The sequence below is a fragment of the Lissotriton vulgaris genome, chromosome 6, assembly GCF_964263255.1.
Source record: "Lissotriton vulgaris chromosome 6, aLisVul1.2, whole genome shotgun sequence".
NCBI lineage: Eukaryota > Metazoa > Chordata > Amphibia > Caudata > Salamandridae > Lissotriton > Lissotriton vulgaris.
Genome location: NC_141694.1, coordinates 1,372,058,204 through 1,372,076,621, shown reverse-complemented (window position 1 = coordinate 1,372,076,621; position 18,418 = coordinate 1,372,058,204).

The window sequence follows — 18,418 nt, the reverse complement described above, 5'->3', positions numbered from 1 at the left end:
AAAGTTGAAATATAGGATACCCCCAAATTAGTTTTAGTCACTTTTCACTGCACTATCTCTATTACTGTTCCCAGTCACTTGATTAGTACCTACTATGTTTATTTTGTGTTGTTTGTCTTCCCCTACTCTAAGCTCCATCCTGCGCGTGGCTAGGTCAGGGTGTATTGTAAGCAGACCCCATGATGAAGCATGTCACACACATTTGTGTGTGAGTGAGGGCAGTTTTATTCAACACTATTTGTGCCACTGCATGCTCTTGTTTTTTAATCCTCCCTACCCCTTCTGCTGTTATTATTATTGTGACAAGGTTAACCCACGCTATGAGGACTGAGTCGGTCCCCACAGCATGGGTTATACATGCTCACACACACCATACCTGCCAACTTGAGGGACAATCTCACAGTGTGAAGAGAGGGCAGGGCCTTGAAGGGGGTGGGGCCTCGTGCCGAGAAGTACCTACAAAACACTTTTGAACCCCCTCCTCCCTAAAAACAAAACGTTTTTCTGAGGCGGGTGCCGCCGCCCTGGAGGGCTTTCAAAAACCCTAAATGGACATCAGCAGGGCAAAGCCTCGGAAAACGACCTGGAAAACCACTATTTACAGTGGTGTTCTGCTCGTTTTCCCTGTCACTGTGTGATATCGACCCGTCACCGGGAGACCATGTGATGGAAGCCGATATATGTGTCCCACTGTGGCACTGTGTGAGTTGGCAGGTATGACACACGCAGATACACACATACTAAAATTACACACAGGGCATGGGGGTGTGGTCATGCACTCGTTTACACAAGAGCACACACAAAACTGCACAGATACAAAACAAATAAGCATGTTTAGGCCTGCATTTAATAACACTGCATACCACAATTTAAGCATTTCAGAGCTTGCACTGCTTCACCATGTCCTAATTTGGACAAACAAAGTAATGGAGTGCCCAGCGGCCTGTTTCCTGTTTTCTTCACATATTTAGACAAGAGCATACACAATATGGGCAAATAAGAGCTGCTTCTCTGTGCTTTAAATATTAACAAAAGCCTCCCAATTCAATTAGAACAATTTCTGTTAAATGTTTTTCAAATTGTTCTAATTTTACACATCGGCATTCCCTTACCCCCCTCTGCAATTTGCCTGGTGTAGTATCCCTTTAACAGCATGTCACTGCCTTCTTAGAATAGCCATGCTTGTCATGTGCATTCTACATTCTCTGTGTGGTGGTTGATCACTTGCTGTTGAATCCTACCTTCTACATTCTCTGTGTGGTGGTTGATCACTTGCTGTTGAATCCTACCTACAAGTGGTTGTACAAGCTGTGTCCTGTGGATCTGAATAAACTACTTCCTCTGCAACTAATGTGCCAGATTACTTCACAAACTGGCGACGACTGGGATGAAAAAGGACTCACTCTCTGACTAGTGCAAGAAGTACCATTTTTTTTTTACCCTTGCATTGCAAAAAAAAAAGAAGAAGAATCCAAGGACCAGCGTTCACACGTTTTAAAGGTATTTCCTCTTTACCTATGTTATTTTCTACTTATGTGCAATATGATAGCACCAGCGGCTGTAATTTATAAAGTGCTTTGATCGCACCCGCGGCAGCGTGCAACTACGTGTTTCCTGTTTTCAGTCATCGCGCATTATTTAGTGTTTTTTCCAGCCTTGTCAACTTATGTAACCCGCGTTTAATCTACATTAACTTTTATTTCCTTTTTGCCGTTTTGGAGTTGTCGAGAAACGAAGGAACCAATGTGCTGACCTGTTTTCTTTCAAACGCGACTCAACATTCTGCCGCGTGTGTTCTTCTGCCAGCTTCGCGTGGAGCTCCATCTTCGCGCTGCCTTCTCTTCCGCGTCTGCTGTGTGTCAACATTCGACACGACGCGCTGAACGCAGCAGCCTCACGCTTCAACCACGCAAAGGTCAGAGGTCGCACAGCGACCATTTTTTTTTTGCCAATTACTTCGCACTAACGTTACATCGTGTGCTTTCAGCCTCGCACATGGAAAAATCGACATTTTAAAACCTATATCCACATTGTGTGAACTGCTGGATTACATTTAATGAACTGCTGGATTTTTATTTTTTTTTTAACTCTTTTCTTATTTTAACATCTGAAGGAACTCTGTTGACTATTACCTCGTTCGCCATTCTCAAGAACTCTGTCGCTATTCTCAAGAAACGAAGTTGACCACGGTGACTACGTTTATTTTATTAATTTATTGTTTTCAGTGTGTACTTAAATGTATTTCCAGTGTTAATTGTTTTTCTCTGCAGGCTTTCCTCATTTTCTCTAGAAATGTCTAATAACATTGCTGCTCCCTCTCATTTTTTACCCACTGCTGGGGATCCTAAGGTAGAATGGGATCTGTGGTATCCCACATTCTTGGCATATGTGGATGTGGTAGAGGAGGATGGTTGCTCAGCTAAGAGAAAATTAGCCTTATTAAAGAATTGTTTAGGTGGCGCAGGCCTTAAGGAGTTAGAGAACTTGCCTCCCATCGATGGAGCAGGTGATTTTAACATTTTTGAGATTGTTGTAAAACAGCTAGCCACCAGATTTGGTAGGAGAATTAACGTAGTTATGGAAAGATTTAAATTTTATTCCCGTGCTCAGAAAGACGATGAGTCAATCGAAAATTATGTAGCTGTGTTAAGAACCTTAGCTGCTTCATGTGCATTTGAAACTATTAATTTCGAGCAAGTATTGAGAGACCAGTTGATGATGAAAACCAAAAGCAAAAAAATACAAGAACGGTTGTGGATGGGCACCGAGTCTTCTTTAAATGCTGTTATTAATATAGCCAAAGGGATTGAACAATCAGAACTCTTTGTAACTGAGATCAGAAGTCATGATGCTAAAAGTAAAGTAATAATTCCAGAAGTAGCTTTAGTGAAAGATTTCCATAACCAGAAAAAATTTCCTTTTCCTCAGACTAGGTATTTTCCTAGAGACAACAGAATCCCTGGTAAGAAAAATCCTATTATCTGTTATAGGTGTGGTGCCAATGACCACGTTGGCAATTATAAAGGTTGTCCAGCGTGGAATAAAATCTGTGTTAAATGCAAAAAAACAGGACACTTTAGTAAAATGTGTAGATCTCCACAGAAAGTGAATTTGTTAACTGATCTTGACTATGAAGTCTCTGAGGAAGTTCAAGAAATCAACACTCTACTATGTGTTGGTGACTCTGCTTGTCCGGGTTTTCCCAAAGATAAAGTTTTTATCAATGGTATAGAAATCACTATGCTCATTGATTCATGTGCTTGGTACAGCATAATTGGTAGCGACATTTTCAATAAGCATTGGAATTCCTCATGCTTACTACCGTCTGACATTTCTCCAGGCGGATACACTGGTCGGAAAATTGATCTGTTAGGTTACATGTGGGCTGATATTGGATTTAAAGGCAATAGCATCAAAGGGAAAGTGTATATTTCTTCCAAGGGTGCCTCTCTTCTAAGTTGGCCACACCAACATGAGTTAAAAATCAAATTAGATCCCAATGCCTCTCCACCTGTATATATTGTGTCCCCCGCTGAGGATGAATTCATTGTGTCAGTCAAGAACAAATTCTCTGAGATTTTTTCTGATGTCTTAGGCGAATTTGTAAATTTCAAACACAAAATCATCTTGAAAGAAAACGCAACACCAGTTCGGCACAGGGTCAGGAATGTCCCATTGGCATATCGTGACAAACTAAAAACCATTCTTTCTGACCTGGTAACTCGGGGTATCATTGAACCCACCGAGTCTTCCCCCTGGGTTTCCCCAGTAGTTTTGTCAATTAAAAGCAATGGGGAGCTTCGTCTCTGTGTAGACCTCCGTAGCCTGAACACTGAAATTTGGGTAGATAGACATCCCTTACCCAACATTCACGAGCTTATTTCCACTCTCTCTGGTGCATGCGTTTTCTCAACCCTAGATTTAGCCAGTGCTTATCACCAGGTTCTCCTCCATGAAGATTCTAAATTTCTTACTACGTTCATAACCCCTGAGGGCATGTTCCAGTTCCGTCGCATGCCATTTGGCTTAGCCAGCGCAGCGTCGGTTTTTCAACGTCTCATGAAAGAAGTTTTGGAAGGATGTAACAATGCCATTGCCTTCCAAGACGATATCTTGATATATGGAAAAGATCATGAGGACCATGACAAGAATTTAGATAAAGTACTACTATCTGTTAAAGCTAAGGGCCTCACTTTGAAACTTTCTAAGTGCAAATTTAGACAGAGCACTGTGGAGTATTTGGGTCACGAAATCTCCGCTCAGGGCATCAAACCTAAACTTAATCACGTTTTGAGTATAACCAAGGCGCCTCCGCCCAACAACAAAGAACAATTGGTGTCTTTTCTCGGTCTTACCGAGTTTTATAGCAAATTTGTTTCAGACTATTCCTCCAAAGTTCATGTTTTGAGATTGTTATTAAAAAAAGATGCAAAATTCGTTTGGAAAGATGAACATCAAACTGCCTTTGAGTTACTTAAAAAAGAGATTATTAACGCCCCTTTCTTGAGACCTTTTGATTTGGGTAGAGAGTGCATTGTGTGTGTGGACGCAAGCAATGTGGGGCTTGGCTCTGTGTTAATGCAAAAGTGTCAAGGTGAAGAATATGTTGTTTCCTATGCTTCCCGCACTCTTCGTGGAGCGGAATTCAACTATTCCACTATAGAGAAGGAACTGTTGGCGTGCACCTGGGCTGTCGAACACTTCAGGCAATTCATTTGGGGAACAAGATTTCGTTTGCGCACAGACCACAAACCATTGATAAGCATGTTGGCTGCTGGCGGTGGTCGCACTTTGACTGCACGTTTGGCACGTTTGGCTGCTAAGTTACAAGAGTTTCAATGTGTGGTGGAATATGTCCCTGGTCGTTTAAACGTCCATGCCGACTGTATGTCCAGGCTACCGTGCATTTCCTTAGTTGCCACGAACTCCACTTGTGATGTGGATGTTGCCTTAACTGTTGATGATGTGAATGACTCCAGATGCAATTCTACGTCTAGCATCATCTCTGAGTCGAATTGGCGTGACGCCATGTCTAAGGATGTCTCTTTATCTAATGTGGTGGATTTCCTCAAGCACGGGTGGCCTGAAGAGAGGAAACTGTCTGGCGATATTCTTTCTTTCAGTAAAATAAAGGAAGAACTCATGTTTGACCAGGGTTTTGTAACTAGGTGTGATAAAATAGTTCCTCCTTCTAGTTTACGTGAAAAAATAATTTCTATGGCTCATGAAGGCCACATGGGCATGTCTAACACAAAAAGACGCATACGTGAATTTTATTGGTGGCCTGGTATTGACAGGATGGTAGATAAATGGGTCAGTTCCTGTTCTCCTTGCTCCAGTAGCGATAAATCTGTTAAACCTCTTGCTGCCAAATCTGACATTTCACCTATTGAGTATTCCATGTGTCCTTGGAAAAAACTTGGAATTGACATTGTTGGCCCTTTGGATTTGTCTGACAATAAGGCTGTTTTTATTTTAGTCTTGATTGATTACTTCTCCAAGTGGCCAGAGATCAAGGTTGTGGATAAGACTGGTTCCTCTCAGGTTGTTGAATTTCTTGATGAAGTTTTCTGCAGGGAAGGAATCCCAGCTGAGTTGGTCTCCGACAATGGGCCGCAATTTATTAGTAGTGAATTTTCGTCCTTCTTGGACAGATGCGGAGTTGTTCACAAAAGGGTGTCTAACTATAACCCTCAAGCCAATGGTCTTACTGAGCGCTTTAATAGGGTCATTAAAGAGTCATTACAACTTGCTATTAAAAGTAAATTGGATTGGAGGAAGTCCCTCCGTGCTTCTCTTCTTTCTTATCGCACTTCCCCCAACTCAGTCACGGGGTTTTCCCCCTTTGAGTTGTTGAAAGGTCGTAAACCTGGTTCCAGACTTCTACCTTGGTGGATGAAATTAACGATTCCTTCCTCGCCTAGTGCTGATCCTTCTTTGGTTAGAGACAAGGTGTTGAAACATCAAGAGAAGATGAGATGTAACTCCACTCGCCTTTCCACACCTAGTATCAAAATTGGTGATTTGGTGCGTGTTAAGTTTGGTAGATCTTGTGGATCTAGGTGGAACAAATGGTCCGACCCGTGTAAAGTCACCGAAGTCTTTAGTAAGGCTGTCAGAGTGGATGGTGGCAAGGTGTGGAACTTTCGTAGGGTTTCTCTGTGTAGAAAACCCAATGTCCTAATGAACTCTCTACCCTCTTCAAAGCCTCCCGTTCCTGATCACTCCTCCGAAGACTGCCATTCTGCCTTGTTGGATACTTTTTGCAGTGATGTTCAACCTTCCTCGAGTAACAATGGTGTTCTATTTCCTAACATTGTTCCCCTTTCTCCCAGTGCTGTTATCCATTCTGAACAGCTTTCTCCTGGCAGTTCTGTTTCTCCCCATGCTGTTCAGTCTCCTGATGTTCCCCTAAGAAGAAGTGCCCGCATCAGGTCTTCTCCTGTTAAATTACGTGACTTTGTACACTAATGTCTCCTTGTGGATTCCTTTTATTTTTTTTTTTCTTGATTTGGTCATGTTTCTTTTTGTTTTTTTTAAGGGGGGGAGGTGTGTAGTATCCCTTTAACAGCATGTCACTGCCTTCTTAGAATAGCCATGCTTGTCATGTGCATTCTACATTCTCTGTGTGGTGGTTGATCACTTGCTGTTGAATCCTACCTTCTACATTCTCTGTGTGGTGGTTGATCACTTGCTGTTGAATCCTACCTACAAGTGGTTGTACAAGCTGTGTCCTGTGGATCTGAATAAACTACTTCCTCTGCAACTAATGTGTCAGATTACTTCACCTGGTATGATCAAAAGTGATTAATAGAGAAAAGAAATATCTCCAGAAAAAGAATCAGTCAAGACTAACACACAATAATTGGTTTGCATTGCTAGCAGATATCCAGTATTAATGTTCAGCTGGTGAATTCCAAATCAGCACTTCCTTTAACGCGTGTTTCGTAATTGTAATTGTAATTATAATGAAATTCATTTTTCAGCGTAATTTTTGCAACCCAAATGATTCCCCTCTTCCCATTACCTAAGAATACGATCACACAGAGTTGCCGAGCTCGCCTGGAATGTGCAGACTGTGGTACATCGCTCTCTCCCCCAGCGTTTAATCTCCTCGCAGTCTAGAGATGTCAAGAGGTTCCGATTAAGCTTGTTAAATATCTGCTTCAGCCTAACTCATTGATGATTATTTATTTAGCAGTTTTATGTAACCCTGTCACTGATAAGCACTCAATTAATTTGCCCAGGGACAAATCAACACTACTTATTTTTCTGCTGGCTATTAGGCTCTGGGCTGATGCCTGCTGCAAACCACTTGCCAGTTAATTATAAATTATGGGCCCTCTTCGCCTATATTAATTGATATCTCATCTGCCTTTGTAATACCGGACAAATACAGTGCGAGGAAGATGTATGAGGAGGCGAGTATCTCGCCTTTATTGGTATTCTTTATGGCGCTCTTGTTTTCGTGTATGCCTGTTTATCAAGATATGATGGACCCGCAGTTTCCCAAAAGGTCCACGGAGGGAAAGCGCTTAATCACTTGTCGCCGCAATAATGTAAAAACTGCTCGCACACTGAATAATGTGATGCTTTAAACTTCCCTTTTTACGGCAGGTTTGAGATAGCAGAACCTTTTTTTTTCAAATTTGTTTGGAATAAAGAAAACGAAAAAAAAGCATCATAACATTAAAACCCCAACAACAGTTTGGGTTGTATTCTCTAAATTGGCTTAAGATGTCAAAATGCCTATTCGTGGTGTTATGTTAAATATGCACCCCTTGCCCCCAGCAGCACGTGAATAGCGGCCCCTAAGTCTCCCATATCTCTCAGATATTCATTGGCTTTACGGTGAAATGGGGGCCCCTTGACAGATTGGGAGACCCCGGGAGAGTTGGGGTTCCCTTGAATTGAAGGGGCTTGCGTTAAGCTCCTGATGTCTATCCCCAAAGACAGGCGCTATCCAAAGTAGACTCCAGAAAAGTGCTTGAATTTGTGAATTTAACATTCAAAAGCTATGGGGAGTGGGGGGGAGAGGGGAGTCATTCGCTGCTATTTAACTTTGTAATATAGTTCTTCCACCAATCCGAAATCTTACACATATTCAGATGCAAGACCATGTAGTTCCTATTTTAATGCTAGCTCTTAGAAAAGTTGGGCTTGTTTTACTGAAGCAGGCAGAACTTGTGACTCCTACAAGCTAAATAAGTATTGGCTTCTACGGGTATTTAGCAAACCTTCACTTTCTAAATATATGTACTTTTTGGCTGCCATATGGAACAGTCTGAAGTACAGTGTGTTTGTGTCTGCATATTCCATGCTCAAAGTAAATTACATCACTTGAATGAATGCTACTAGACGTCTTTAGTGATTAACTTTAGAAAACATTAGTTCTAGCACTAAACACTACTTTTCCAAGCCTGTCTTTTCTTTCAGCACCCCAATCCTCGTGAAAACGTCCAAATGGTAACACTTTTCCCACTTTCTGTGGCTGTCATATCTACACAGTCCTGTTGTAAGGTGAGGGCCTTATTTATGAAGGTCTGCATCACTTTTGCTCTGCCATTGCGTCACTTTTAGTGACACAGCGGCCTAAATAATGCTCCATCTTGCGCCATAATTACGAAGTGATACATTTATGCAAATGCATCACTTGGTAAACCACTGCGCTACATTATACCTGCCTCAGGTATGATGTTTGCAGGGTGGGCGTTCCCCCGCAAGAAAGGGTCGTAGGAGTGGCGCAGTGAAATCTTTAAGATTTCACTGTGCCACTTCTAAGGACGCCAATGAGTTAAATCCTTACACCTGCCTCATGGCAGCATAAGGGTGACGCAGGCCCTTTCACATTGGGCTTCCCGCATGTGAAAGGAACATTGCTGAAGTTGCGTCTTGCTTCAGGCACAACTCCAGCAATGCGCCACCTTTGCGCCGACAAATACGTCAGTAATACTGACGTATCTGTCATTCCTTGCGACATACTTTAAGGAGTAGGTGGTGAGGTATTATCAGCGCATAGCCTATGCAGCAATGAATCTATAGATTATTATCTCAAAAGGGCATCAAGGGAACCAAAGACAGCTACCACCCACCGCTGTCAAGAGACAGCAAATTACAAAGTAATTCTTGTCACAATAGCAAGTTTTGTTGAGTTCCCTGAGCACAAGAATATATAAGCGTATCTGTAAGATTTACAGATAATATCTATTCAAACAATGACGCCGTACTAACAATGAGGATTGGGACTACGATTTAGCACGGGAACCCGAGACACACTTGATGGTTCCAGAATCATAGGCTAATATTGCCTGTCGCTTTTAAATGAGAAGATTACATTGTTGAAGACACTAGTGAGGAATATGCTTGCAAAGTCATTTGAAGGTGAATTGTTTTATAAAGGTCCTTGATATCATCCTGTCTGTCTTGCAACTACAAGTGATAACAGTTCATGCCCTGAGGAAGTCATTGGGTGATGCCCCTTGACGAAACACGTGTTGGCGTTTGGCTGTTGTAAACTATATCAAGACTGTACTGCTATACCTACAAGTCTTCGTGATCATCTGGATTGAGAAAATAAAATAAGGACTTTTTCAAAACTTGGATACATAGATATGGACTATCATTGTTTGAATAGATATTATCTGTAAATTTTACAGATACGCTTATATATTCTTGTGCTCAGGGAACTCTACAAAACTTGCTATTACTTGCGACATGATGCGTCATACCTGGCTCTTCGAACAGTAGCAGCGTCCCCCCCCCCCCGCACCCAGCACCTTGAGACCCTCATGGATATGTAGTGCGCTTTACAAATACTATGATTGATTGATACAGTAAATATGATGCTTTTATGGTGTTGCAATGAGGGCACACTGAGAAGTGTCGCATCACTGCCTTCATGCAGCAATGCAACACTTCTCATAAATGAGGCCCTGAGTGTCTAGATAAATGTCATAAATTAATTTATAGCAGTTTGGGAATTACAAAAGTTACACCTGACTGGTTGTTCATCATCTTCGCATGGTATTTCCCTAATCCTCAAGAATGCATAAATTGCTTTCACATTAGAAATCTACTATTATTTCATCCATTTAGAGAAGCTCTTAATCTTCTGTAGGTACAGTTTAATAGCTTACATGGTATTTCTAATTGCAATTTTAAGGAAACTGAAGCTCACGTTTGTGATATTTGTGGCTAGTATGCTATCCAAAGTAGTCAGTCCTTCAGTTGGTTCTAATGAAAGTGAAATGTGAAAATGTTCAAGGTGCCCTCACTGTTAATGTGAACTAAGAACACCTATTAACTAAGCAACACCTCTCTGTGTATTCATGAAGCGAATATTGATTGTTCTGACCATGAGGAATGAGCTTTGTGCTACATCTGATATCAAGTGCTGGTATTCAATGATATTTTTGTACTCACTGACAAGGGTGCAAAGGGTCTATTTCCACTGGGATTGATTCACCTAACGGAGATAGTGAAGATTTGTTAACATGCAGCTTCAGTAATTTGTGGCAACTGAAAAATGTAACCTAGCACAAAGAATACATTTAGACAAATATTTTTAAAATATTTGGCAGGACTTACTTACCATAAGAAATATTGATGGTGTAAATATTTGGCCTGCTTTTTTATGACAGTAGTCACCAAATCTCAAAAACCTCCCTCTCTGCCACCCTTCAGAAATAGTGGTTTATCTTAATTACTGCTTTTCCTGTTGATAGCATTCCTAACTAATTTAACATGCAAGGATCGCTGATATAATATTGATGCAGCCAGTATTGAAACCCAGAAACATCAGAAAATAAATATTATTCACAAAAATATCGACTTCCTATACTTACCTAGTAAAATCACAAATATCGAGAAAACAAATATCATTGTTAAGTATATAGATTTTTACTTTTATCAAAAACACAATTATTGGAAACAAAAATATTGTCACCTCAAAAATATTGATTCAGGCAATATCAACTATAGTAATATTGAAAAAAGAATTATATTATCATTAATAAACATACACAAATCAATATTTATGTTAAACAATTATTTGAAATAAAGCAAAAACATTTTATACACATTTTACATGAAATATAGGTTTATTATATCATCAGCCAACCAATGAAATCAAAGTCTAAACAACTGTAAGCAATAAACTGAGACAAAGAATGAAATCAATAATATAAATGGTACACTATGTTATTAAAAAGCTACAAACGCTGCAAGGCAAGGAAACTCTTCTGGATTCTTTGACTAGACCTTTAAATAAGAAATATATATTCCTCAACAATTACCTAACCAAGCAAGTACAACTTACATTTAAACTAAAACTTACTTTTAAATAGATGTAAAAATGTAAAATAGCAAATAATTAATAATGATGGTTCCCTGACGGCTGTGGCACTGCAGTGGACGTCCGACTGCCAAAGTCCTAATAGGGTGGTCGGACCACCAGTGCAGCGGTGGCTGGACCACCAGTCTCTTAATGAGAGCCCAAGTGCAGAATATTCTACAAGCAGCCAGTGTACCTTGGAAATAAAAAATATTATAACAGTAGCCCCCCATGTCCCTGTAACGGAGGTAGCTCACCACTTCAATGTATTAATAGAAAGCCCTTTCCACCAACGAAACTAAGATAAGCTAAGGTCCCTAATGGATTTTTTCAAAGATACTTGAGGTGGCAGAGTGCATCTCTCCGGACACAGATGCCAAATTAAATTCCAAATACCATGGTGACAGCACCTTGGCACAGGAAGCCAAAACAAACAATGCAGTGGAAGGATGGCATAATGCCCTGTAATCCACACTAGCCAGAACACAACCTGCACTCGATAATTTTATATAAGCATGGCAAAAAGGCCAAAGCTACCAACAACTACGAATGAAGCAAACTGGTTGTCAAATTGCTCCTAAACATAGTAAACAAACCAAAATAATGTAAAACATGTTACAATTTAAAGGCAAACTCTTTATAAATACCAAAGAAGTAGATTACTTAAAAATAATGGACAAGAGCATATCGTAAAGAAAACAGCCATCTCCTTAAGTCCCAAAAAACTGTCACAAAATCTAAACCACCAATTTTTTATATAAATATTAGACATAATATTCTATTACATCAGTCTCATAATTAAATAAAACTCCAATGTTAAGCAAGACTGAGACTATAGAATCATATGTAAATTATCTAAACAAAAATGATACCCTCGCCAACTTAAAAACTAAAAAACAAACTCAATCCACCACATAAAATAAATATAACACATAAGCCAATCAATTCCAAATAAAAATGAAATTTCTACACAAGCAATACAATATAACATTCCCTATCCAAAATAAATGAAATAAATAATACTTACTGTTCTATAGCTAGAGACCTTCCTCTGTATCTATGTAGTCAAACATAATAATCCACCAAAAATGTCCAAAAGCCCCCCAAAGAAATGCAGACATAAAACAATTTTAATACAGATCCCTTGAAGCAATCCAAAGTATCTAGGAACCATAAACCCCCAAAAAAGTGGTTAAAAAACGAAACACTCTAGGAAACCTGAGAAAAAGGAAATCGAAGTAAAAAGCACTGTTTTATTAAAACCAAAAGTGATTTCCTTTTAAAACATAAATGAAACTCGCCAATGCTCCTAGGACACGTTTATAGACAAACTCCTGTAATGTAAACAAGAAGACCCACTCGCAAAAAACATTACATTGCCAAAAACACATATGCATCACACTTATTCTTCAAAATATAAGTAACATACATAATTTAACATAATTTAATATCACATAACAATACATTACTAAAATATTGCATAAAAAACCCCAAACTAGTGAGAAAACACTGCTATTAATACAACTAAGGGGGTCATTACGATGTTGAGCGGAATCACTTCCCCCTGACACTAACGCAGCTATGGGACCGACCGACACCCGGTCGGCTGTCCCGACTGCCCTATTAGGATGGGACCAAGCACTGTTAAGTCACATTCCTATATTTCACTGTAGGAGCATGCAGTACAGCCATAAACCGGCCATAGTGTATGCTCCCACAGTGAAATGGAAGGTGCGGTTCATCCCTGCACCCCATGGCAGGCACCACAAGGGATCAACAGGGTGCACCCAAGGGGCCCTATCTGCCTCCAACTGGAGGGTGTGCACCCAAGGGGACCCTGCTGTGGACCCCCGAACATGCTTTTTGACATGGTTTCCATGTCAGACAGACTGGCATGGAAGCCATGTCAGAAACTGTTATCATAATCTCAAGGGTGGAAAGCCTGACCTTAAGATTACTACCCGGCTTCCGACTGGCGGACAGGCTCTCCGGGCCCATCGGAAGCCAGCCTGTATGACCGGTTGGTTTCCTTTCTGACCACCTCCATTGTAATGATGCGGTCGTAAAGGAAACTGAGCAGCCCATTATGATGCGGCTGTGAAGGCTCCAACCGTAAATTGGAGCTTTTACAAGTCTCATCATAATCGGCTCCTTAATGTACCAAAAACCCACAAACAACACTAAAACTAATCTCATGACCTCCCCATTAACCAAACTACCATCTAAAACCTTTAAAAAAACATTAAAGTTGACATATGTCCTGAAGAACGGCAGCACCTTACTGCGTCCTGGATCTGGGAAAATTGACTAAAAACTTCACAAATAGGATTACAAAATAGAAGGTAGCAGTAAAACAAAATGCCTGCCAAATTAAAATTTAAAAAGGACTATCTCCCCATAGAAATGAATGCAAAATAACTTTCAAATGTTGAATAAATGCTTGAAAATATGTAAACAATTATTAAACTTTTATAACATAAGGAAAAGTTGCAAACATGTAAATCAATTGTAAAGTATAAATTAAATACTAGTATAAAATGTATACAAATAGTTAATATATATTGAAAAATCTTGTTAAAATGATGGTTAAATTGCGTATATAAAACATTTTGAGAAATAAAAAAAAAATGTTAAACAATGGAAAAAGTGGAAAATGTACAACATACAATACTATTTAAATAAAAATGCCACTAAAATTCCTTGGCTAAAGTATATAAGGAGAATGTGTGTGACTCTTGGAGTGCCTGACTTATGGTCGGATCCGGAAAGTGCCTGCACGAGGATGTCCAGAAAAGCATTGTCTACTTTGTTCTACAACCACCTGCTTCAAAAAACACTGGATACCACTCGGGAGGGGCCCTTAACAGATCTCTTCATTAAAATCAAAGACTCGTACATCCACAAATGTGTTTTGGATGGCATGACACCGGTGCTTACAAGGAAGATCTTCCTGCAATGGAGGTATGGGTCTCTCCCCCTAAGGTCCTTCACAAAGGCTTGGGCAGGTGGATCGGAGACAGGGGCGTGCCCGCCATGTGCTTACAAATCGGAGAATGACTTGCACGTGGTCCTGTTCTGTGGAGCCTATACTAGAATTAGGAGACATTGGCTGGTCCCTCATTTAAAAAACTTGGGATTCAGAACATATGCTCCGGCCTACAGAGTACTAAAGTCGGACCTATCTCCGCCAGCAGTGTTTGCTATGGCAACATTTCTGACTGCAATGTGGCGGGCACGCGCTCAAATAATTAAGGACACCACAACACTGTGAACACCTCTTCTACTTCCCTTGTATTTGGGCTAACCCATTTTTCAGAACTGTACTGTTTAAGTATATTCGTATACTGTTTTTATTGGGTTTTATATGCATTTTAATGAATATTCTATCATCTGTATATCTTTTATGATCTTTTATGATCGAAATAAAGATTTGAAATTGAATTGAAATAAACAGTCAAGTTTTTATTTAAGGAGAAAAAATCATTTATGTTATTTTATTGCTTTAACTATATATTCATGTTTATTTTTAAGTTGAAATATGTGTAAACATATATATTAAATAATATTTGAAAACATAAAATGAAAAAAATGTGTTGCATGGCTTTATTCTATAAAAACTGTAATGTATAATATTGATTACTAACAAGCAAGTAACTATTTTGTATTATATTTCTAAACATCAACAATGCTAATTAAATAACAACTATTTCTACTAGTTATAAGTAAAATTAAAACAAAGGATGTCAGAATAAAATAATAATAAAATATTCACACCCCAACATAAACCAATTTGAAGAAGATGTTGGGCACTAGAGTGGTGACATATACTATTCCCGCTCCAATCTAAAACAGTTTGGGGATTGCTTTGGACACTACATGGGTGACATTTACTATTCAAACTCAAATCTAAACCAATTTGAGAAAGTTGTTAAGCACTAAAAGGGTGTCATTTACTAATACCACTTCAACCTATGCTAATTTGTGTGTGGATTTGTGCACCATAAAGGCAACATTTGCTATTCTCACTCCAAACGATACCAATTTGAAGAAGGTGTGGGACACTAAAAGGCATTTACTATGCAACTCCAATATAAAACACTTTGTGGGAGGTGTTGGAGAGCAAAGGAATTACATTTACTATTCCCACTCCAATCTAACCCAATTTGGGGAAGGTGTCGGGCACTAAAGGAGTGATATTTACTGCACCCACTCCAATCTATACCAATTTGAGGAAGGTGTTAACCACTAAAGGTGACATTTAATATTTCCACTCAAATCTAAACATAATGGTGGATGGATGGTGTTGGACCTTAAGGGGTGACATTTACTTTTCCGACTCCAATTCAACCATATTGGGAAAAGGTGTTGGACACTAAATGGGTGATATTTACTATTTCCAGTCCAATGTAAGCATTTTTGAAGAAGGAGTTGGACACTAAACTGGTGAAATTCACTATTTCCACTGCAATCTATAACAATTTGTACAAGGTAATACGAGCAAAATATTTTATATACATTATCAGTACTCTATACTCATACAATTTATTGACTATAAAATGAAATCTAAAAACCCCCTAAACAAAAATCAAATCCTATTTATTCATAGTTAAAATCGAATGCATAAATTGTATAACTAACGATAATTAACATATATGTAAAAATAACCATAAAATAAAAAATTTAATCATAATCCAAAATTACAATCATAAAATAAAAGCATATGTAAAACCAATTGTTAAATAAAAAGGGTAAAATATAGTTTAGTATCCAAAAATTATTTTAAAACAAAAAAAATAAATATTTTTATTATTAACATTTATGTTTCACAAAAATTATAGAATGTAAAACGTTCATAAAAAATTCTGATATTTTACGTTACTAAGATTATTTTTTATATATCTTTAATTGTTGAAATTGTTTTAGAACTTTATTTTGTTTAATATTTAAAAAATGTTGTATTTAGTACCATTATTATATGTTTTAACTAGATATACATTTCAATTTATTCAAATTATCAATATAACAAAAAATCCACATTTTACAATATTGTTTTGATATAATTTAAACAATTAGCTTAAAATTTACTTTCAAATATACACTTTTTAAAAATCACCCCACAAGTGGGGCGGTCGGACTGCCATTTTCCCGCCACAGGAGGTACGGTGGTCAGGGCCTCAGCAATATGCTGGTGGTGCCGCTTCAGCACAGCTATGCATATTATGACTTTCAGGACCACCAGCGGTGTCATGGAGGTCTTACCTTAATGACAAGGCTGGCAGTCCAGAAACCTGTTGTACATGTTCATGGGGGTGTGCCCATTGCGGTGTCCATTTTCAGAGGCACCACGATGGGACAGCCAAAACCAGCCCACCAGATGAGGAAATTCGTAATATGGTGATCGGTGCGACCTTGGGTTTGGCAGTGCAGGAGCCAAACTCATAATTGGGCCCTAAGTGTACATCCAGAGAAAACATATGTTTTACTTTTCTGAATCCGAAGCGATGGCACATCCTGATCACCAAGATCATAGGTGAACATTTCTAGAAAGGCAGTGAATCAGTAGCTCTGTAGATGACAATTTGTATACTGTTTGGTGTGGTCTCTGTTGAGTACCTTGTTACCAGTGACTAATCTATGTTCTCATTGATATATAAATAAATAAATACAAATAATAAAGTATAGATTAATAAAAGACATTGTTAAGAACATTGATCACACACCTTAAGAACAAAATAACTGGAAAAGGACACTTTAGGCGATGTCTTGTGAGACCAACTAATATTTACTGTGTTATTATGCCACATTTCTCTACACTGATCCACAAGAGACAGAATCTGAATTCCACAATCATCAGAAGTTAGGAAGTTTGAAAAGTCATAGGAAAACTGGAACCCCACCTGGCATGCTTTTTCACACCCCTTCATGCTCACCAGTAAAAAGCCAAGAAACTCTTCTAAAATTAACTTAATTTGTACTTACCTTAGACACCAATGGCTATATACGCACCATTGTCAAGACAAAAATACCCTCCTTTTAACTACTACAACTAAAGGTAAAACACATTAGATTCATCAGCATTAATTGTTTATTTAATTTCTTCTTTTGCTGGATGCCAATCGAGAATGAATAAGAAGACACTGATGCATTAACTTTGAACTAATAAATGTGTATCACATAACCTGTTCATAAAACTGACACTTTTTCATTGTCCAAACAATAAGTTCTATCTCCTATAACAAATAGTTAAAACATGGAGCTACATCGCAAACATGTTAGCGACATCGCCCATTTTCTGTTTGTCAAAGAACAGAAATGGATTTTCAAACTTAAATGCGATATTGAGGGGCTGAACGACAAAATATCATGGATCCAGCTCTGATACAACCGCACACATAAAATCTGGTCTCTTGATAACCACCTAAGTGCAGATTTATGAACTCTAACACACACCTAAAAACCCGGCAGTCACTCATGAGAATCTAGCTTCCCATGCTTTACTAGAACTCTGACCGACAAAAACAAACCTGTTTAAGGTCAAAATTGTCCACATCTAACTCCGGAATGACGCCCATCTTTAGGTGCATAAACCATCTCAGAAACGTTAAACTTGTACCTTTCGTTTACATTCACCAACGACACAGGACTCATTTTCAATTTCAAAACCCTTTTGATTGCAGTTACGTACAGCCCCGAGCACACAGATCGGCATCCGGTCTTCACAAAAGGACCAATGAATAAGAAGTATTCCTGTTTTCCAATCTGGTTCGCCCTCGCTCCACCCCAATAGACATGGCGGAATCGGTGGCCTGTGTGTTTCCGGTTTTCATACTGAACCAATCATCACCGAACACGTCCGATAACCCCAAAACAAGCGGCTCCTATCTGGTCCGCACATTGCCCTCTTTTTTCGTCCAAACGGATATGCTCACCACCTTCCCCTCGGCTCAGACGACAGACCGAGGCAACGACGGACAGGTTGGTGACACAATCCAGGCTCTTCTCAGTAGCTCAACATCTCTCCTCGCTGAGCTCCAGATTTCATGCAACATTAGCCATCATCTTTCATAATTTTTTGTCAGCTTCAAA